Below are 23,425 nucleotides of genomic sequence, written 5' to 3' on the forward strand. Positions count from 1 at the left end.
TATTATTTCAGATAGGCTTATAAAAGCTGGCATTCATTCAACAGCCAGAATGATTTAGCAAAACTTCATCCAAAAACGTGTGTATCTCTATACACCCTCAAGGCATTAAAAAGAAGTAAATGCTTCCAGTTAGCAATACAGTATGTTTCATGCTTGTTCTAATATATAGCAGTATAATATAGTCATATAGGTTTATGAAGCAGCAAAGGCTTATATGATCCTGTTTAAATATATGCTACTGCATTGACAGAATACCTAATCTACATGCTTCCCAAGGATTTTACACAATACTATCGACCACACCACACTCCTGTACAAAGAACTCCTACAAGCAGCCAAGCCTGCAGCACGCCAACTCAGCGTTTGTGAGTGTCAGGACAAATATCCCAATCACGACTGTGCTTCTGGTAACTTGCCATGTGCATGCATTATGCCTTTGCTCCCATCCCTTCTTATCATACTGCTCTAATATACCTTGGAAGTCCAAAGAGAGGGCAGCACTTATCAGAGCCCTATAGCCTGCCTTGGGTATGGCTGGTGCTAAATAGATGTCAGGAGTACAACTATCCGTGGCACTAAGCGGGCAGGAGAAGAAAGGCAGAAAGAGCCAGTGCATTATGACAGAGTTCTGCCAAAATAACTCATCCATGTTCCTTACAGCACCCCAATAACCCTGTTTGGATGAGTGCACGGTTATTCTAACGTCTTTTAATTTCTGAGGATTTCATCTACTGCATCTCCTTAGCCTGTTGACTGTCAGCGCGGTATAGTGGTTAGAGGGCACCCTGGTTAAAATCCCTGCGCTCCCTTGGGTAGCTTTGGGCAAGCCAGTCTCACAAAAAGCCAGCCTATGGCAAAAGGCTCTGGAGGAAGGGAAAAACGAGCTAAGATCATACAAAGTGCAGAGCACAACCAAAGAAGCGGGGGCCAAGTTTCCTTTTGTTGCTACACCTGTGCCAGCCTGCGCCTCCTGCCAGGAGGGTGCAGAGACGACTCCCAAGGCTCTTCCCCACGCCCAGTCGCCCGTGCCTAGCTCCGCTTCCCTCCGTGCCCCTTGGGCTCTCCAGAGGGGCACCGCGCGCTGCCACCTTCCCGGGCAGGTCTGGCGCTCCTACGCCTGCGCACTGAGGTCGACCCCCCCCCCCTTCCAGCGCACCCCACCCCCTCCTCGACTTGCTCCACACAACTTCTTCCACAAAGTGGAGACGAGAGCCGGGGTGGAGCCCCAGTTCGCGCGGACGCCGGAGCTCTCGCCTGCTGCTGACCTTGGGGCGCTTCCCCGGCGGCGCCGCGCGCTCACCAATGCGGGTCCCAAACGAGACCCGGCGGCGGTGGGGCGGCACGTGCTGCGGCCTCCTTCCCCTCAACTTCTTTCCCCTCAGCGTCGCCTCGTCGAGCCTCCACGGCCAGCATCTCTCGCCGCCCGCGCCCCGCCTCGCCTCCACTTACCTCGCTCTTGTTCGCCCCTTTCTTCTCCTCCTCACACTTTCCTGACGAGGGGACGGCGGGATGGGGGGGGGGGAGGAGGAGGAGGAGGGTCGAGGAGTTCGCTCCGCTTCGCAGGCAGCGCAGCCTAAGCCTCCCGGCTCCGGCTGGCGGCGGTGCTGTCGCGCCTCCAGCCGCTTGTTCGCTCGCGAAGCCGCGCTCTGCACCACACGCCGGGCAGCGGCTGAGGGGAAGAAGGGGCGGGGCGAGAGCCGGAGCCGGAGCCCGAGGGAGGGAGGGAGGAGGGAGGGAGACGTGGTGCCTCGGACCTGCCGCCTTCCCTCCGCGAACGGGCGCGAAGCTAATTGCCTGCTGTTACAGGGAGAGCGGCGGCGGCGGCGGCGGCTGGGGCTGCTTCCCTCGCGCTCGCTCCGGGCTGAAAGAATGAAGGCGTTTCAGGCGGTTACCGGCGGCGGCGAGTGCCACGAGCCGAGCGCCAAGAGAGCCCAGCCCAAAGCTGCGGGCTGATACTTTCCGAGCCCGCGGCCGCCGCTCTCGGGTCCCCAGAGGACGGGGAGCGAGTGAGTCTCTGCGAGGCTAAAAATAAAGAAGTTTGATTAAAGTTCCTTGGCGCTCTTCGGAGCAGCCGCCGCAGCTGCCCAACCCAAGGGTGGCACCCTCGCCACAGCGCCGCCGCGAAGGGAAGGAGAGGAGAGGCTAGCTTGGACCCTTCCTCGAGGCGCCGAAGCCCGGGCTCTGAGGAAAGAAAAGCAAAGGCACGTTTCTCCCTACGGAGATGAGATGCTGGGAGCCTGGGCCAATCCAGTTCCTAGTGCCATATACCTCTTCCCAGCGCGTGTGCGAGGAGATATACACGCCGCGTAACCTAAGCTGCTGCTGCCGCCGCCGCCGCCTCCCTTCTTCTTTTCAAGCACTTCCACTCACCGATTGCAGTGTCAAAATCCTGAAAGAGGTTTCCTTATCTTTGCCTGAGGAGAGCAGATCTGAAGGCTGCTTCACCTGTCACAAGATCCTTACTGAAAAGTCGGAATTGGCATGCAACCCATGCCTTCACTATCACATGTATAAGATGTTGCTGAACGGCCAGGCAACAACAAAAAAAATCACCTAAGTGTGCTGCTGTCATATGCAATGATCTAAATGCAGCATGCAGGCGAATTATTTGTGTAGAAATGCTTGTTCGGTGCATTTGACAGTTGTGCAGGAAATGCAATGGGGTACAAGGTATCTTAGGTTGTGCAGTGCAAAGAACAGAAAAAGGAACACTTTTTTGTTTGTTTTAGTTCAACCAAAGGTATGGCCAGCCCCATCCCATGGGGGGGGGGGTAATACAGCAATTCCTGAATTCTCTGGCTCTGCCTCTCTATTCTGAACCACCAAAAGTTTGGACTGAAATGTATTACACTGCTTCTGGAAGATGCCCGGCTTTGTCAAGTTTCCAGGACATGAGAAAACTTAAAACTTAGTGCATATTTTGGAAGCAAAACCTGAAAATCCATTCAGATGTTATCTTTATTCAACAAATAAAAGAAAGTTCATCCAAGAACTGCCTTTTCTCCAAATTACACTCGTTTCAGTTAGAGCTGTTGATTTAGTAGCAGAGTTTCTTGATGATTAGCCCTCTTTAACGATTCATTAATTGAGTGATTCAATATTACTTTGTCCCCATATTGAAAAAAAAAAGTCTCTCAGCCCCACTCACCTCACAGAGTGTTTGTTGTGGGGGAGGAAGGGAAAGGAGAATGTTAGCCGCTTTGAGACTCCTTAGGGTAGTGATAAAGCGGGATATCAAATCCAAACTCCTCTTCTTCTTCTTCTTCTTCTTCTTCTTCTTCTTCTTCTTCCTCCGTCACCCTCTATCTGAATTTGCATCTGAACAGATGTAAAAGACTAGGATTGAGGTTGAATCCCAACAAGACAGAAGTACTGTTTCTGGGAGATAGGAGGCAGGCAGGTGTGGGGGACTCCCTGGTCCTGAATGGATGTGCTGCTGAAGGTTCAGGTGCACAGCCTAGGAGTCATTTTGGATTCACAGCTGTCCATGGAAGCGCAGGTTAACTCTGTGTCCAGGGCAGCTGTCTACCAGCTCCATCTGGTATGCTGGCTGAGATCCATATACTAAACAAAGGAATCAGTAGGCCTGAGAGAACAGCAAGGTTTGCAGAAGTGTGAAATATCCTTAGAAAAAAGCCCCAAACAGAGAGACCCTAACAAATCTTATTAAGGTCTCAGTATGCTAAGTGGCCACAGAACATTGGGGGGAGGCTGCAGTTAGTGGCTTGAATCCTGAAAAGAGGGTATTTCACACTCTAGTATTTTGTTGTAGGTGCCATTTGTCATTCAGTAACAACCAACTCTTTATCTTAGATGAATCAGCCCAAGACACACATCAGTGACTGCTCTAAATGGCATCCACTATTTTCAGCAGTATTTATTAAAGCATTTGTTTACTAATTTTAACTGTGTGTAAAGGAAATTGAAAATTCCTGCCGCTTTCTTGTATGTCATTTATTTATTTTTAATGGCTAAGGCTGCAATAATAGGTTAACTAGAAAATAAGCCCCAGTTTGACTTATTTCCATAGAAACATGCATAGGAATTAGTTAGAAAGATAGGCATCCCTGTGCTAACTAAATCTCCTTCATCAAGACCAAGCAACATGCCAAACTATGGCCTTACAGACTAACTTCACTGAGCATCCATAGACCATTCTGGATGCTACTCTTCTGTACTTGCAGTTTGAAAATAACTTTCAGAGCACCTGAAGCTGCCTTTGCATGTCATATCTATTCAAACAAGTATAAACCTTTGCTATTTTTTCCTTGTTTCTCTACCCTAGTGGTAGGAAAAGTGAAATCTGCCAAATGTTTATGTAAAATATGGGTGATCAAGTGCAATGGCTTCCAACCGGTTTGTCACGTAATGGACCCCTTGCCTTTATTTTATTGTATTAAATTTCTACCCCACATTTCAGTGCCCAAGGCAGCTTCCAGAATAAAAATGCAAAAACACATTAAAAAGTAATGAGATAAAAACAAATACACCACTTAAATCATTAAAAACAGCTGCAAGAGAGGAGCATAAAACAAATGGGTCCGTTTAAAAATACATACATTGCCACAGCAGGTAGCACATGTTAAAAGCATGGCCGCAGGGATTTTTAAGGGTTTGTTTTTTTAAAGGTCTTTGCCATCCTCCAACATTCCCAAATGATGAATTTTTCAAGGAGTGTAAATCCCCACCCAGCATGGGCCTTCACTTCAAGCCCAGTTCAGATCTTCTACTAGGTGGAAGTATTTCTGTCTTACAGGTGCACCTCTGTTTATCAGCTCAGGTCCTTTGCTACAGAGCCATCAGTCCAATGGGATCTTTTGATTATAAACCACTTTCTTATTGATGAATACATATATCTCTGTCCCAGTGACTCCCAGCTGCAAATACCATAAAATGTGGTTTCATGCGTTGCTTTAAATTCCTGCTTCAGGGATTACCGTTTGAAAGCAAAGCAAATGTAATCCTTATAAGATACAAGATGTCTCCATTCTGAAGAAAATCAATTCCGTTTTATAATTTGAAAAGCACAGTAACAGCATGAAAGATTGAGTAAAAGCACAGAAGTGGATGTACTTGTTATGAAGAGCATCTGATCCTAGAAAGTGAGACAACACAAGGCTTTCATTCGGCCATCTATTCACTCCATGCTTCTGTCTAACCATTTGAACTTTGGGCCTTACCCAAATTCTTGGCCCAGTTTTGAAATTGTAAACCTTCTGAAAACCCTTTCCAATACTGCTGCTGAAGAACCCCGGGGCACTCACATCCTCCCAATCGATACTGCTTCCCTCTCTTTCCTAGTAAACAGCAGCAACTCACCTGTCAACTGTTTGCCACTCATCGGCTGAGAGTATACCTGCTCAACACTCCCCTGCAGCTTTTTTCAAGGAAGCATGTCCACCACCAATGAACCAGTGTTAGAAACTCAGGTGTATAAGCTCATTGCCAAATGGGACCTTAAAGCGAGGTTACTGTCGTCACAATGGAGTGTCTAGGTGCCATTTCATTTTGCAGTAGAATTTCTTCTTATTCTTATTTTTATTATTCGATTCATTTCTATACCACTTTATATTTTAATGGGAGGGGAGGACTCAAAGCAATTCACAACACATTGAAACAGCAAATAAAACAATCCAGAATAAAAACAAATTCAAGCTTCAAGGAAAATATTTTAGATCCTTCTCTAAGTGACATTTTGTTCCCCCTTTATTTATTTATTTATTTATTTATTTATTTATTTACCTACTTAAATTATATAGCCCCACAGCAGAAGTTCTCTAGACAGCCAGTGTGGTGTAGTGGTTAGAGTGTCAGTCTAGGTCCTGGGAGATCACGGTTCAAATCCCCATTCAGTCATGAAGCCCACTGGGTGACCTTGGGCCAATCACAGCCTCTTAATCTATCTCACAAGGTCATTGTAGGCATTAACTGAGGAGAGGGGTGAACCATGTACTCCTTGGAGAAAAAGGTGGGATACAAATGAAATAAATAACCTATTCTGCTGGACCTGCACCAGTTGCAAAATGTGCCTGGCACCTTGGGAATGTCAAGCACTACACATAACTCCAATACGCTTTCAAGGAAATTCAGGATCTACCAGACCATAATTTGAAAACCACAGTGTCTGTCAAATAAGAGCTATTAACAGATAACTATATTAAATACGCATCAGAACACCACAAACTTAACCTCTGGCATTAAAGATCACTCAAAACAAAGCAGTTACAGATAGGTAGCCGTGTTGGTCTGCCATAGTCAAAATAAAAAAAATCCTTCCAGTAGCACCTTTAAGACCAACTAAGTTAGTTCTTGGTATGAGCTTTCGTGTGCAAGCACACTTCTTCAGATACACTGAAACAGAAGTTGCCAGATCCTTCTATATAGTGAGAAGGTGGGGAGGGGTATTACTCAGAAGGGTGGGAGATTGGCAGATAGCTGGGATGAGCCTGCTGACGACTCTTAACGACTGTAATGGGTCTTACAGGAAAAGGCAAGGGGTGAGAAGGTGAGAAATGGCTTAGTCATGTATAATGGGATAAGAATCCAATGTCTTTGTTCAAACCAGGTTTCTCCATGGTTTTAAGTTTGGTAATGAGTTGCAATTCAGCAGCTTCTCTTTCCAGTCTATTTCTGAAATTCCTTTGTAGTAAAACAGCTACTCTGAGATCTTGTATAGAATGTCCTGGGAGATTAAAGTGTTCTCCTACTGGTTTCTCTGTTTTGTGATTCTTGATGTCAGATTTATGTCCATTTATTCTTTGGCGTAAGGTTTGGCCTGTTTGTCCAATATAGAGAGCTGAAGGACACTGTTGGCATTTGATGCCATACACAATGTTAGATGATGAGCAATTGAATAGTCCCGAGATGGTCATCATCTAACATTGTGTATGGCATCAAATGCCAACAGTGTCCTTCAGCTCTCTATATTGGACAAACAGGCCAAACCTTACGCCAAAGAATAAATGGACATAAATCTGACATCAAGAATCACAAAACAGAGAAACCAGTAGGAGAACACTTTAATCTCCCAGGACATTCTATACAAGATCTCAGAGTAGCTGTTTTACTACAAAGGAATTTCAGAAATAGACTGGAAAGAGAAGCTGCTGAATTGCAACTCATTACCAAACTTAAAACCATGGAGAAACCTGGTTTGAACAAAGACATTGGATTCTTATCCCATTATACATGACTAAGCCATTTCTCACCTTCTCACCCCTTGCCTTTTCCTGTAAGACCCATTACAGTCGTTAAGAGTCGTCAGCAGGCTCATCCCAGCTATCTGCCAATCTCCCACCCTTCTGAGTAATACCCCTCCCCACCTTCTCACTATATAGAAGGATCTGGCAACTTCTGTTTCAGTGTATCTGAAGAAGTGTGCTTGCACACGAAAGCTCATACCAAGAACTAACTTAGTTGGTCTTAAAGGTGCTACTGGAAGGATTTTTTTTATCAAAACAAAGCAGTCTAACATTTATTCAAAAAGCAGTTTAGTGGAAAGCAAAGCACAATAAAAGTTGATTGTGTCACATGCTCAAGTTGTAATCTACCAGTCTGAGTTTTTGCTCCTTAGAACAAAGCAAATCACTGTTAATCAGAGAACATATGCTTCAGCCTTGCCAACAGTGCAATCCTATACCATGTCCACTCAAAAGTAAGTCCCACTAGGTTCAATGGGGCTTACTCCCAATCTATGGGATCTTGTTTCAGGAAAAGGCCAAAATATCTTTTCTGTTGAATTCAAGGAATCCTGAGCCTTCTTTATGTGTTCTTCATAAGCGTGTGAAAATATAGAGTCTTGGAGTACAAGGCTGCATATAGCACCCCATGGACAGCGTTTCTGTTCCTGCTGGTTCCTTTGCATGTTGGGTAGGAAGGTCTGAACGGCGATTCTTTGTATGGTAGCCAAACATGCTTAGAATCACCCCTGATAATGCAGAGTTCCTGATGACTAGAAGGATCCTAAGCACACTCACTTGAATCCAGGTAGAAGATCCCTTCAGATTTTTTTTGTGCAATGCAGAAAGTTCAGGGATGAAATGGATGGGACCAGAATGCTGGGATGGGGCTGGCACACACCCCCACATCCCCATCATGCTTTAACACACTTCTGAAAGATGCCTAAAAAGGGATGTAATGGGTATAATGCAGCACTGAGATATAGAGATAAATCTACTTCTCGATAGCCATAGGATAGAGTGGGTAGGGATGCAGACTTTCAAAGCATCCCAGAAATCTTGATGGAAACAGCTGGCTCCATTGAAGGCTCCTAAGGCTTCTCTTTATGCAATTCACAAGTCTGACTAAAATTAGTTCGCTCTACATAGGAGGCGAGAACAAGGGGAATTGTGCGGCCCAGCTCCATTATAACTCTTTCTGCAATGGTATGCATAAAAAGGCATTTCACAAATTCTAGCATATTTTCTTTTTTAAAACCCATTGCTGCAGCAAAGAGTTTAAAACTCTTACAATTTTGCTCACAGAGAATGTGAGGACTCCTGCCTAAATTTGCACATCAAGTGATTGATAAAAGTACTCAACCATCTCACATATTGCCCTGGCTCCATGTATCTACACTTTGCATTGGTTTTTCAGCTCCAATCCTGTTTCTCTGCAGGCTGGGGTGAGCATGGGGCCAGTGGGCACTTTCAGCTTCCTTTCCTAACCACCATCACCCCCTGCTTTCCTTATATATTTCATTTGTACACATTTCCATTCCTCTCTCTCTGCAGGTTTAGAGGAAAGAAGCTGATGCTTTACAAATGTCCAATACGAATTTGATACATGATGGAATTAGTGCCATGGAATGCTGTTGAAAGAAATGAATGAGGCAGCAATGCCAATGTGGAAATAAACCCTATAATCATTCACAGATCCCAGGAAGTGACTGTAAAAGAATACAGCGGAACTGTATGGGAGGGAGGCAGCTATGGAAGCAAGAGCAGAATGAATGATTGAAGTGCTCCCGATTCTCTCTTATCATTTCTCGCAATAACTCTTTCTGCTCAGACACTAGTCGTTCTGTTTTTCACAGCATTCATCCTACTATTCCATCCAGGTCCTTGCTGCTGTGCGCAAACCTTCCCCATAGCTTCATTCTTCCCATTCCCTCATCTCTTCCTCATTGCTTTCCTCTTACCCCTCCCAAAATCACCGTCCCCTTTGCAGGTGGTAAATTTGCAGAAACATTTCAGAAACCTTTTCCCAGGATGCAGGGCAAAATGGGTTTCAGTCATGGGGTGGAGATTACCAGGTACTGGTGGCAGCAGTGGGTTCCTCCCTTCAATGTTGTTTTGCTACCACCACAAACGGGACGAAATGCTTGATAGCATGTAAAACACATCACCAAATTTCTTTATCCTCACAAACAACTGAGAGTGAGTTGGCTGAGAGATTGCCCAAGGTCAGTCACTGAGCTGCAGAGATGGATATGGATTTGAAACCTGAACTTTTTCATCCCATCTCATAAAATGCTGTGCACTGTACAACACTGATAATATCACTGCTTTGTTTCCTATTGTAGCATTGATCTAAGACTCAATATTTTAAGTTAGTGTTTTGCTTACAAAAATCGTTTGCAATAACTGCAACTCCCACAAATTCAGCTTTCATCCTCCTCTAGTTATGTATAGTTCTGGGTGGATCAAGATCAGACGAACTTTGTTTGAAAAGTAGCTGCCACCTACTCTCATGGTTTAAAAAAAGGTTTAAATGGCAGGATCAAATTCACATTTACCACAGTGGATTTTAAGTGTACTTGGGTGGAATCTACACACATATTTTTAAAAGCTGTGAAAATGCTTTTTTTAAACAAAAAGTTTTGAAAAATATATTGAATTTGGCATAGCTCACTTTTGCCATCTAGCTTCACATTTGTATACTGCATTTCACAACACATTTAAAACGTTTATTTTCAACTGTGTAGACAAGTTTCTCGTCTCTCAGTAAAACACCTGACTGCGACACTAATTAAACCTGTAATTTGAAAAACTTACATTTTTTTCTGTTCCTGCTTTGAATTAGATATGTTGCCTCTTCAAAAGAAGAGTGTGCATCACAGAATAAATCATGAACATGATTATTCTTTTGAAAGCAACTTATGTACACATATTTTAGCACACACTTTCTCATTTATCTATTTTTAAAAAATAATGATGATATAAAGTCTATTTTCCCTAAATCATATTGGAGCAAAATATGTAATACCACTTAAGGTTGTTGGTACCAATCCTGGAAACATGTATTTAATTCTGTTTTGTTATCTATATTACTTTCTTCCTCCAAACAGCACAAAGCAGCATCAATTATTCTCCTTCCTCCCCCTGCCCCAAACACAAACACACACTTTTCCCTCTCAGCACCCCTGTTAGGTGGTTTAGGCTGAGAGCTTCATGGCTGAGTAAAGAGTTGAACCTTGGTTTCCCAATCCTAATCCAACATTCTAACCACTACACCATAGCAGGAGAGTGCATGATCATCTCTCTGCCTAATAATCCTTTTGTCCGTGCATACAACACCTTTACTCCTCCCTTCATGTAAGCAGGCAAACCAGTGGAGAAGCAATAATTAAAAACTTCAGAATGAACTAGGATCTTAAAGCAGTTTGCAGCTGGTTTATACTGGCATGCTCTAAAGTCATTAATCAGTTTCAGTGAAATAGGAAACTATAGTTAATGAAAGGGTTCCTGGGCTGGATCTACACTGATTTGTAAAAACGCTATTAAAGGCTATTAAAAAAAAAGTTGTATAGCTCTCAAAGCAATTTCCCATTGCCGACGAATCACTGATCTGCAGTGCCTCTGATGTCACATTTTTATAATGCATTTTTAATGTTATAACTGACCACTGTGGATTCGCCCCTGGTTTGTTTGCCAGCTTGAACGAAAGGGAGAAGTTTAAGGGTTGTGCACATGGGCAAAAGTATCAACCATATCTCAGTCTATTAAGCCAGGATACAATAATCCCAATGCAGCTAGTGACTCTTTAATTTAAATTACTTACTAGTAAGAAATCCACTTCAGAGTGGAGCCACCTTTTGCAACTCTCATCTAAAACACCCAGTGTACACATTGGTATCAGCAGTGTACTAATTATTAGTATGACCATCAACATTTCATTTGTATGTACAGTATGCTGCCTTTCCATATATCAAAGCATGCTCAAAGTGGCTCACAACATGAGACAATTTACATAATTGCAGCATAACAAAAGTAATCTTAAACAATAAATAAAACACATCAAAAAGTACACAACCATAATCAATTTCCGCGTAAATCGTTCTATAATCTAAAAATCAATATACAAAGAAACCCTAAACAATACCTCAACCAAAGTAGCCTCAGCTTTTGTAGCTGGAGTTGGTCAGGGTCCCACCGCCCACAGCCAGGTGGGAAAAGGCCAGCAAGGCAGGGAATAGGTCTCCCAGGACTCACAGCGAATATGTGAGTAATAATGTTAATTACTATTTGTTATTTCTGAAGTTCATAGATTAACAAGGTACTGGAAAACGAAACAAAATTTAAGACATTTTTTCCTCAGACTTACAGTTTGAAACAAGTGATACTCAAGAAAAGGAGAGGCGTGAAAAGACAGAGGAGAGATACCAATGTGAGAATATTTCAGTGAATAAGTATGCTTTTAACATTTAAACAAATTAACAGGAGCCAGATAACTCCATAGAATCCTTGCAGTACCATAGATTCTTAAGGCCAAACTAATGAAATCCTTCTTTAAAAGCGCAAAACAATAATCAGTTTGCAATATGTCTCTGCTGCTGTACAGCAATTGAAAAATGTTTCATAATCTGTTAAGATGTTCCAAGGAATAAAGTCTGATGAATCAGCCTTTTCTGTAACGGAGGTGACTAAAGTTGAGCCATAGTTTGAATTGATTGCTAAATTCCAATGATTACTAAATTAAGCATTGCTTAATTGTATTTTCTCATTATACTTACCATACTTATCATTTTTGTGCTCAAAGAAAACCTCTACAATATGTAGCAACCTGTTCTGTGTCTGCTTCTTGAGAGCAAAGACTGCACACCTACATGTTCATGCACACATGCATGCAAAGGTCATGAACCTTGAAAGATGTTGCATTAAATCCTGAAAGAATCCCAAAGCACCATATTCTACTACTGCAGCTGATGGAGGCAGCTGATGGTTTTCTGCATGCCTTGGCCTTAAATTATTGTCATTTTTAAAATTGATAATTTTATCTTTTTTTTGTAAACCGCTTTGAGGTTTTTGTACAATCAAGTGGCTTAAATTTTTTTATGAAATAAATATAAATAAATAAACTATGCATGCCACTAAACTTTTCATTTTAGTAGCAACTTTTGTTTTTTAATTGCTAGTAACAATCATGCAGACATCTTTAACAGAGCAATGGCAGGGAAAGAGAGTTGAACATCCTCTCTCACATTCCTGATACACAAGCACACACTTTTGTGCTATTAGCAACTGAATAAACAAAAATCCACATCAACAAATATGTTTAGCATCACAATAACTTGGCCCTGATTTGCATAGCAGTCTATGTCCAACTTGTTGGTGCTATGAACTGTGGGACTGACAAAGCATTGCAATAATAGAATCCTGATGATAGTGGACCAATATAACAATACATATGACTTGCCAACACAATACTATAGCACTCAGCGCAGCATTGCGGTACTCAGACTAGCATCAGGCATCTGAAAGTGGCTCCTTGTCCAAATGGACCACAGTGATGCCGTGCGAGGGCACCTCCGAGTAGGGGAAAGATAGCAGAGGATACATGCTATAAGTCTGATCTGAGACCAGCACACATCTGTATCAGCCAGTGGTGACATTAAGTGATTAGAGGCAAGTTTACTAGCAGCTGCAGCAGCACATGCCATTCACTTTCTTGCAACCTGTAAATCAATATCAGCCTTTACCAACCTGGTGCCCATCACATATTTTGAAGTCAGACTCCAACTCTTATCAGTCCCAGTCACTGCTGACTGGGGCCAATGGCAGTTGTAGTCCAAAACATCTGGAAGGCATCTGGCTGATGAAGCCTGCTCTGTATGATTAGGCTGCCAGAGGGTGTTTTCAAAATTACACATTTCAGATTAATTATCTTATGTGAATTAAGTTGCCAAGGGATAAGTGATTAGCATCGTAAAAAATATATATGTAGATCCAACTATTTCGATCTATATTCTTGGAGAACTCTCATTAGGTTGTTTGTCCACAGACACAAGCATACTAATATGCTTCAGAAAAGGAGAGTATTGTTGTTGTTTAGTCATGACCGACTCTTCGTGACCCCATGGACCAGAGCACGCCAGGCACTTCTGTCTTCCACTGCCTCCTGCAGTTTAGTCAAACTCATGCTGGTAGCTTCGAGAACACTGTCCAACCATCTCATCCTCTGTCATCCCCTTCTTCTTGTGCCCTCCATCTTTCCCAACATCAGGGTCTTTTCCAGGGAGTCTTCTCTTCTCATGAGGTGGCCAAATTATTGGAGTCTCAGCTTCAGGATCTGTCCTTCTAGTGAGCACTCAGGGCTGATTTCCTTCAGAATGAATAGGTTTGATCTTCTTGCAGTCCATGGGACCCTCAAGAGTCTCCTCCAGCACCATAATTCAAAAGCAGAAAAGGAGAGTATCCCACCTTTAAACCAAATTTTCATCACGCTGAATGATGGCTAACAAATCTAGCACAAGAGAGACTGAGAGACAGCGAGAAAGGGACAGAGAGAGATTGTTTTTCTTCTGAAAAGAATATAACAACCAAAGGATTCATATCTCAGATTTATTTGTGGAGCATAAATGAGCAAAGTGAGAATCCCACAGGTGCCTCAGCCTACCCATGTCTCATTTACAAGCCAAAATGGAGTCTAAGAGCCTTTCGAATGCTATGATGTACACCAAGGAAATAACTTGCCGTGAATGAAAATTGTTAATATATTGGAAGCAGTCCAAGACCTACGTATGTTTTGGTGCTACAAAAATGGAAAGAAAGGGAATTCCTGTCTATCTTTCCTTCTCTCAGTACAGTTACATAGCACTGAGGCAAATTATGCCCACTACATATGCCTCACTCAGGGAGAAATGTAATAAGCAAACTCCAGACAGGTTACTAGCCTTCTTTCGGTGGAAATGTTTTAAATCTTAAAAACCAGATTTTTCCCTTACAAAATTGCCCTTGGGAATTACATTTGTAGGCTCGTAAATTCTGGACTGTATCCTGGAGCCTAGATATTCAATCCAAACTCTGTGTAAATTTGTTCTAAACAAAGGCTGAGGCAAAATGCAACAAGGAAAATCCAATATGAAATCCATCACTTGTTTTTAAGGGGCTTTCACTTTCCATGATATAGTGCTTAGTTTCATCCTTTTATTCCTTATTCATAACAATGACACTAAAGCTGCAACTCAATACACGTCTACTCAGAACTCAATCCCATTGTTCCCAGGTAAAGGGCTATAGACCTACAGCTTAAATAATTCCTTTGACATAATGTTTACATCCTTTAACAACTTGTTGATCAGCATCATTTCTTTCATAGCCCTCACTGAGAGAAGTTATACATATTTAGCCCTTTCTAATCTTTTCTCATAAACCACTGTCCTCAGACCCTAAATCATTTTTATTGCTGCTCCATGAATTCACTTCAATTTGTCTGTCTCTTGCAGGCAATAAAGTTCCCAGAGTAAAATAAGACATACTTGACATAATCTCATCACATCATTATAGACAGGGAGCATTATTTTCAAGAGACCTTTAATTAATTATTAGAATTTTATCAGTGTTTTAGAATTATAGAGTCAGTGGGAATTGATCCAGAAAGCTTCAAAGCGATAAAGATGGCATAAATGCTGTAGAGATTTAAGGGCTCCGCTTATATTAAGGAACACTGCACACTCCTTTTTCAATGGCATAAAATACTATTAAAAACAAAATTTTAATGTGCAAGTGAAGAGATAGGAGCCTTAATAACTTCATTAATAGAAAAGCCAATTCTTTTCTTTTTTTTAATCTCGGTTTTAAATCCGATTTAAGTGATTCTAATTATTATGTGCTGATGGCATCATTACAGACTTAAGTGCGTAGACTTATACCGGCAGTGGCCGTGATCCAGGACCACAGAACTGTCAGTCAATCAAGGAAAAATTATCTGTTTAAGATTCATCACATTATCATAACTGACTGCTTAATACAGAGCTTAATGTACTGGCTCTTCCCTCCTCCATTTTAACCTTTCAAAATGCTGTGATATAGGTCAAGCTGAGAGAACATGACTGGCCAAAGATCATGTCTGAGTGGGGATTTGAACCCACCCAGCTCTCTCTAGCAACACGTACACAACACAGGTGCTCTCTGTTATTTCTGCAGGTGGAAACATAAAAGGAAACGAGATGTTTTCTCCTATGAAGCTAACAGTGGGTTTCATTACAAACAAATGGCATTTAAATGTTGTGAAACATACATCTTGTTGCCAAAAACCCACTTATTCGATTTCTGGAAGCACCCTTACTTACTTCTTAAGAAACATCCCAAAGAAACTGAGAATGACCATCTGAAGGAATATCGATAGTTACTATATGGAGCTACAATTGGCACCAAATCAACACAGGCAGCTAGAAATTTTGTGGTTGCATATTCAGGATGGTAAGACTGAGAAATGCATTGCTTGAGCTCCATCTGGTTGGTACAGTACTCTTCCTTCAACTATGGCCAGCCAGATGCCTGCCAGGGCAAAGCTGCATTCCTCAAGGTTCAAGAAAACCCATTCCAGATGTTCAGTGGTGGCAACATGACATATCAGCAGCCCTCCTGAAGCAGATGTGCTAATTCCATTGGATGAATGTAATGAGCCAAACTCTTGCTCAGCTGCTTTGTGTCAGTTAGGATCACTCTGGGCACCAGCAGAAGGAGTAGTTGCTATGCAATGTATGATTATTACATTGTCCCTAGATGTAGCATTAGTCCAAGAACCAGAAGCAATGGTTGTGAAGGATTTCCTGACTAATACATGGAATGTTTTGTAATATCCAGAGACCTCCATTCAGACACAGAATCATAGAATTGTAGCGTTGGAAGGGAACCCAAGTCCAAGCGCTGCAATGCAGGAATCCTACCCACAGCTGTCCCTAGGTGGGCTCAAACCACCAACCTTCTTGTTAACAGCCAGACACACTGGCTCATTGCACCACAGAATGTTCAGGATGCTTACTTGCAGGACTCTTGCTCAGCGCTAGAAAAAAGGAGGAAGACACTATTTCATTCTATTGTCTTCCTCTGACCTTTTTTGCTTATTCATTTATTATTTTGAAGCTTTTCTTGTCCTACAAATCAAGGTGACTAGATAGACTAAAATGAATAAAATTCCTTAAAAACAAAAGCTAGAAGTGGTTTGTGGGTTGGGGCAGACCCACTACACTAGCATCCCAGTCGATGGATATTTATTGCTTACTGGAAAGAAGAGGAGAAACGAAGAGGTTTACATGGTGCAAACACATTGGTGGAACCGACTGAGTGCTCCTGCCGGTGCATTTGCATCATGTTGACATGCTCGCCCCTCCTGCTAAGCAAAAGCAACCCATTTGCTGGCAAGCTAAAGCAGAGCTCTGCTAATATGCATTCAGATTAATAAGTTCATAATATCCTACATGAGAAGCCCTGAGCCAACAAAAATTGCATAATAAACCAACAGTTCCTTCACTGCGAGAAGCAAAGCTACAGGGAACCAGGCAGAGGGCCTTCTCAGTAGTGGCGCCCACCCTGTGGAACGCCCTCCCACCAGATTTCAAAGGAAAAAACAACTACCAGACTTTTAGAAGACATCTGAAAGCAGCCCTGTTTAGGGAAGCTTTTAATATCTGAAGGACTATTGTATTTTAATATTTTGTTGGCTGAGGAAACCCAGCCAGATGGGCGGGGTATAAATAATAAATTGTTGTTGTTGTTGTTGTTGTTGTTGTTGTTACAGCCTTTTTTTAAAAAAGCCAGGTCTTCCTCAACTATCTGAAGCAGTGTGGTAATGGAGAACTCACTTGTCTGGGCATCAACCTAGATTTTACTTTTGTAGATCTGGGAGAGGTGGCTAAGATCTGGGGGGGAAATAGCCATTTCTTTTAAAGGCACCCCCAAACTCCTCATCCAAAGTAAGACTAGTGATGGCCAAGGACAATTATGAGAACATCAAGACTGTCTGTTAAAAGATAAAAGGGGGGAGCATATGAAAGCCTAAGGATCTATTCTTCTATCACTGTCCAGAAATGGTATTTACAGGACCAGTGAAGAAGAAGCCTAGCTTGTCTGATGCTGATGCTCTTTTCTTAAAGCACCTAGCTGTGAGCCATTTGTGGACCCTGGCCAGCCATGTGTACATTGAGAGACATTTTCTCCAAAAGCCTGGAAGGAGGAAGGGAAGGGTGCTGCAGTCTCTTGCTGAAGCTTTGGGAAGGGGATGGTGTTACAAAGCCAGAGGAAACCAGCTCAGATTCTTGACCCCTCCTTGCCCCAAGGTGGTTTCTAGTATGAACAAGTCCTACAGATGGTTCAGCCAAAAACATTTTATATTCTGTTGCTGTTAGTCAGAGAGAAGCAGTCTGAATAAAGCAGTGGGTTTTGTTTGTCTGTCTGCTGAACCCTTTACATGCAGCAACTTTCCTTTGGCCAAGCGAGCATGGCAATCTCAAAAACAGTCTGGGGGGAAAATTACACTGCCAATTTTCCAGCAGCACACATGTGAGGGTGGAGTGACCTTTTGTAAATGCTGCATGTTCAACAACACAGCCCTTGTTTTTTCAAAAGGCTGTTCGCAGTGGCTTTGAATGGTTTCCTAAACAGGTGTTTTCCTGCACTTCCAACGGGAAAACTTGCAAGGGATTTAACAGAATGAAACGGGTTTGTCTGCCTTGCTAAGTCCATCACAGAAACACAGAACTCGAAGACCATCTATTCCAGTCACGTGCTCAGGGCAAGATCTGCAGTGCGGGGTGCAGCTACAACATCCTTGAGATGGAGATACAGCATTTACCCAAATGCCTCCAGCAAAGGAGGGTCCACCACTTCTTTACTCTGCTCTAATCAAACAGCTCTTGCAGTTAGGAAGTTTCTCCTGATATTTTGCTGAATTGTGCTTCCCTGCAATTTCCACCCATCGGTGATCGGGAGCTGTGTATCACTACCTATCTTTTGCACTGTGCATAAATGAAATTTAATAAAACATCATAAACAGTTTATTTTGCTTGCACATAAAGCATAAACACTTTTGTAGCACACTTTCTTCCCATCTCCCCTACCTGCTCTGCCCCCCAGGCAGCAGTGTAGGGCAAGTAGGAATCACACCCGCCAACTACTTGTCCTACCCTCCTTGTTATGTTTGTGAAGTAAGGACATGTAGTTCCATGTTTACAGAGGGCTTTCATTTAATCATGTAAAGCAGCTGCAGTTGGCTTCAGGTTGGGAGGGAGGAGGGAAGATATTTAACCCTTTCCTTCTCTCTTTTCATCTGTTCATATCATTCCCAATTGTGTGTTGTTGTTTTCTCTCCATGAGAAATAAAAGGTTTGAGAAGTGCAAATTAGGTGGTTTGTCATTAAAAAGCAAACCAAATTTAATGCCTTCCCCATCTCTGCTTCTCTGTAAGGGCCGCCCAAAGCTTTGATGTCACTCCACATGGGATTGATACAACAACATTCAGCTCTGGGGTGGAAATATACCACAGCAACACCCAACACTTATGTCAGTAATACAGCTGGAAGGATACACATGGCATTCTCTCTCTCTCTCTCTCTCTCTCTCTCTCCACACACACACACACACACACACAAACACTTTTTTTAAGCAATACAAAATTTGAGACGTGCAGCTTTTAAAAAAACATTTTTTGGAATAATGTGTTCCACTCATTTGTGCAGCCTTTTCATTTCCACGGAAATGAAATATATGTGAATGTACTTAATCTTGTGCCCCAGGTAAGGAATTGTAGGTCATTGGGCCATTTTGTGTGCACTTCAGTACCCAGCATAATTTGTCCTTCCTAATTCATTTATTATTCCTCCCCATCTCCTGAATACAAAATGCTGCCTTTAAAATTTGATCAGAGATGTATTATGAGTTGTCCTTGAATCGCACAGCTTATCTGCCAACCCACCTCCTTGCTACTTGCCTATCTTTCCTTAACCCCTTCTGCCCACACTTGTTCAAGTCACAGCTATGTGGTGCATTCTATATATTACTTTGTATTGCGACAATTTTTGTCCTGTCTTTTTTCTGCCTCTTTTTTCCATGGCTTGACTGCTGCTGGAACACTCTTCCATTTATTTCTATGAGGGATCTGGAGATTTAAAATGTGCAAATCATCCCAGTAATCAAAAGTCCTCTAAACTAAATCTTAGCAAAATGTACATTCCATTTCTAAGGTTTGATGCCAATCTTCCTTTCATAAGCCACTTTATAAACCCAGTCACACCCATGAGCTGTACACAGGTCCAGCCCTACCATGAGGCGAGTGAGGCAGCTGCCTTGGGAGGTAAATATTGAAGGGCAGCGAGTGGGGACAGTTCTGTGTGTGCATTGCAACCTGTCCTGAACCCACTAAATCAGGTCACTGCCCTTAGGGTGAATTGGAGGATGTTGAAATAAGATTCAACTATCTGCTGAGATCCTATTAAATATCTTCCAGGACAACACACACACATGAGAATATTGTAACTAGACACTGGAAGGACCTATCAGGAGTGAACATAGACCACTGCTACCAAAATGTATGGTAAACCACCCTCCTAGAGAAGTTAACCAACAAACTTAAATTAGCAAGGAGGATGCCTTCACCCCAGGGGCAGAGAGCAGGCAGGGGTGGGGCTGACATGCATCCTGGGGGCGTGGTGCCCAGCGTGGGTGGGGGGGCAGCCGCCTGGCACCCTGCCAGGATCGCGCTGCCAGGGGCAGTCCGCTCCCCCCCCACACCTCTTCCTCTGCCAGTGCTTCACCCCAGTATGGTTCCCATTTATCACATACGGCACATAGCACAACAGGACAATGACCTACCCCTCACCCCAACAGCATACAAATCAATATGGCTAATCTGACCCAACAACCTATCCTCACACATAGAAACAAGCCTTTTCTCTGCTCCCAGCTCACTTCCTGTATCCAAACCAGGTAGAGAGAAAAGTGCTTGAAGCAACAATTTGTGGAAAGTGAAGGCACAGCAAAGGGAAGATTCAGTTTCCCTCTCCTATATGCTCCTATGATTCTCCCATTTTGTATGCAAAAGATGGTGGACACATACAAAAAAATGCCCCCATTATATGCCACCCTGCCCTTCCGAACAGCATATTCACCCAAGAGCGGCTTTGATTAAATAGTTTCATTTTGCAACAGTTCCCTGAATACTATTTCAAGGATGCATTTATTGAATATCTATTAATTTTTGACACATCTTTTCAATCATGTAGTCATTTCTGGATATCATTCCTCGTTGTCATGAATTGTGTTTCTTTAGAATATTGATAGAAACATGGGAAAGCAGGCTCTTGTTAAACTTTTTCTCAGAGAACTGCAAAATGGGATTGAGAAAGAATTTAGGAGTGTTGGGGGTTTTGCCAGGGCGATTGTGGGAGAATGGATTAAACCATAAATGCCTAATGTTTTGTTGTTGCATAGACAGGAGTGCTGCTATTTTTCTATCAATAGGCTGAAAACAGTAGCATTGGCTTATTTGTATATGCTATGTATGAGAGGGGCCTGGCTCTCATTTAGACTGTAAAGGCCCTGGGTACAGACTAGAGATGTTGATGAAGTTCGTACTTCCTTGCTTCAGAAGATAGACCTGGTGACTGTAATGCCCTCTTGAGCCCTGCCATCTGGAGCACAGCTGCATCACCAGCCCTGAGAATGACAATTTCCCAGGCCTACTGACACCTGAGGGTTATTGGTTGCCCTGGGACAACTACATTCTCTAGGCCTACTGGCAGCTAGGTCACTGGCAATGCAGAGGTCCTGGAGATGGAAGGGAGTGAGGAAGGAGTCTTCTTTCTTTCCTGCCTTCTGACTTTGCTGATTGAGGGAGTGGGAACCAGCTAAGTGGGTGGAAGGGAGGGAGAGATGGTTAGTTTGGAGACTCGCAGCAGGATTTTGGAGGAGGGTGTGACTGGACCCTGTTGCTCTGCTAACAATATAATTTGGGCCATTAGAGACATTTAAAAAATTAAACAACCAGTTAATCGCTGGCACCTCCAGATAGGATTGGGAGAGATTCCGGCCTGAAACCCTGGAGAGCTCCTACTAGTCAGGCCCCATCTGCACTATACATTTAAAGCAGTGTCACACCACTTTGCAGAACCATGGCTCTCCCCCAAGAACCCGGAGAAGTCTACTTTGCCATGGGTGTTTAGACGACATAGCCACAATTCCCAGAGTTCCCTGGGAAGAGGGATTGATAGTTAAAACACTCTGAACATTATAGTTATATGAGGGGAATAGGGGTCTCCTCAACACCATTAACACCTCTACTTTCCAGGATTGCTTGGGGAATGACTGTTTAAAGTGGTATGATGATGCTTGAACTATATGCAGATGGGCCCTGAATATGGACAATACCAAGTTTGATGGACCAGTTGCCTGATCCAATAAGTTATGAGGCAGTTTCCTATTCTTAAGGTGGTGGAGGGAGCCTTAGCTCAACATGCAGAAGGCTCCAGGCTCAATCTCTGGCATCTCCCATGTATGGTGGCTGGCAAAGCCCACTCTCTCCAAGACCCTTGCAAGCCCTTCCTGCTCAGAATAGAAAGTCCTGGGGAAGATGGGCCATTGACCTGACTCAGTATAATGCAGCTTCATGTGCTAATCCAAACTTAGTGGCTGAAAGAACAAAGGAGAATTGAAGGGCTCCTGCACAGTGGCTAATTTCTTGCTGAATCAGGCAGCCTGGTATAGATCCAATTTCTGCAATTCCTCAACCTTGCATGAGAAATGGCAATTGCTGAACAGAACTTTGAATGCAGGGATACCCTGCCTAATAGACGGATGGGATATTTATTCCAGATATTAAGCAGCCAGCCTCTTCTGCTTCTATTCAGCCAAGCTAGACATTTGGTCATCCAAGGGAGGAGGAGGGGGACGGGGAAATCAGAGCTGTAGTTGCTAGGCAACCACAGGATGTGCTTTCAAATTACCCTCAGACCAAAGTCAGCTTTCCTTCTCATCTGAACTTGGCAAATGGTCAACCAGGTCCAGTTCCTCTGCAGCCCCCATGAGCGATGCAAAGAGGGAAATTGGAATAAGTGGAAGTAGGGAAATGGAGGTCTGGCTTCACAGGGCAAAGGAGGCGTCTCCATCCTGCCTGCCCCCTCTCAGAAACACACAATAGTTCAGTGTGTTTCTTTGTGACTGCCTTGTGTTTGGAAAGGCAAGTTTGATACAAATCAAGATGGAGGCTGAGGCTCTTCTTCACCCGCAGACTGTCTCATGTGACTCCCTCCTTTTTTGTTCACCAGATGTGTGATGTGCATTGTCTTGCCTTTTCTTACTTGTCCAATGTCAGCATAACTTTTAAAGGACAGAAAGTCACCAGAACTTTAAGAAGAAAATTGGCTTATATAATGACAGAGGTTTGTTTTCTGTTACAGTTTTAGCAGTTGATGTTTTTCTCTACCCCTACATTAAAAAGTTGCCCTTGTGACATATGCTCATCTCTACTATTCAAGATACAGGAAGTGTGTTGGTCATCCAGCTCTCCCCCTATGTTGTCTTAAAATGTTCTTGCAGGGTCTTTCATGGAGCTTGTCATTGGCTGAGACAGGAAGAAATCTGAGGCTCCTTTTAGACATTGAGTACCATGAAAACACAGATATTGAAGGTTTTTTAAAAGATCCGTGGCCCTGCATATATAACTACTGTTAATTTACCTTAATTTATAAAAGACTATGGTACATATGCATAGGTACATAGGCACTCATTAACATCAGCAGTCCATGAGGGTCTGAACATGATTTGAAAAAAGAGAGTAAAATCAGCTATTATGATGTCACAAAGAAAAAAGATTTTGGTTTTATCTTCCTTAGTGAGCCATCACTATATATACTCGCCTAATATCTTGATATGTAGACTGCTAAAAGCCAGCATATTTTTGTTTTGTTTTTTAAATAAGATTTATTAATAATTTCAAAATTACAAAAAAAGACAAAATAAAGAACAACACTACAATATAAAAAAGAGAAAAACACAGAACATAAAAAGAAGAAGAAGAAAAAAGACACAAATCCCAAATTGCATATCTATAATTTCCATTTGCTTGTTTCATTGACCTCCTCACACCTCCCTTTTTGTATTCTAGTTTAATTAATTATTTCAGCAAATTCTTTCCATCTTTCTCAATTTTTGTTAAAAAATATGTCTTAACAATTTAACCTAATAATTAACTCAACAAGTCCTTTCCATCT

The 23,425-nt window shown here is 42.7% G+C and overlaps 1 protein-coding gene across 1 annotated transcript in view; it reads right to left on the reverse strand.

The window, feature by feature from the left end:
• Nucleotides 1–1,655, reverse strand: part of CHST15 (carbohydrate sulfotransferase 15) — a 72,237-nt gene extending 70,582 nt beyond the window's left edge. Inside the window, exon 1 of the mRNA XM_081005268.1 lies at nucleotides 1,450–1,655. The gene's annotated coding sequence lies outside the window, so the exon portion shown is untranslated. The remainder of the gene's footprint in view (nucleotides 1–1,449) is intronic.
• Nucleotides 1,656–23,425: the final 21,770 nt, after the last annotated feature.

The sequence above is a fragment of the Podarcis pityusensis genome, assembly GCF_964106645.2.
Source record: "Podarcis pityusensis genome assembly, chromosome: 5".
Lineage (NCBI taxonomy): Eukaryota > Metazoa > Chordata > Lepidosauria > Squamata > Lacertidae > Podarcis > Podarcis pityusensis.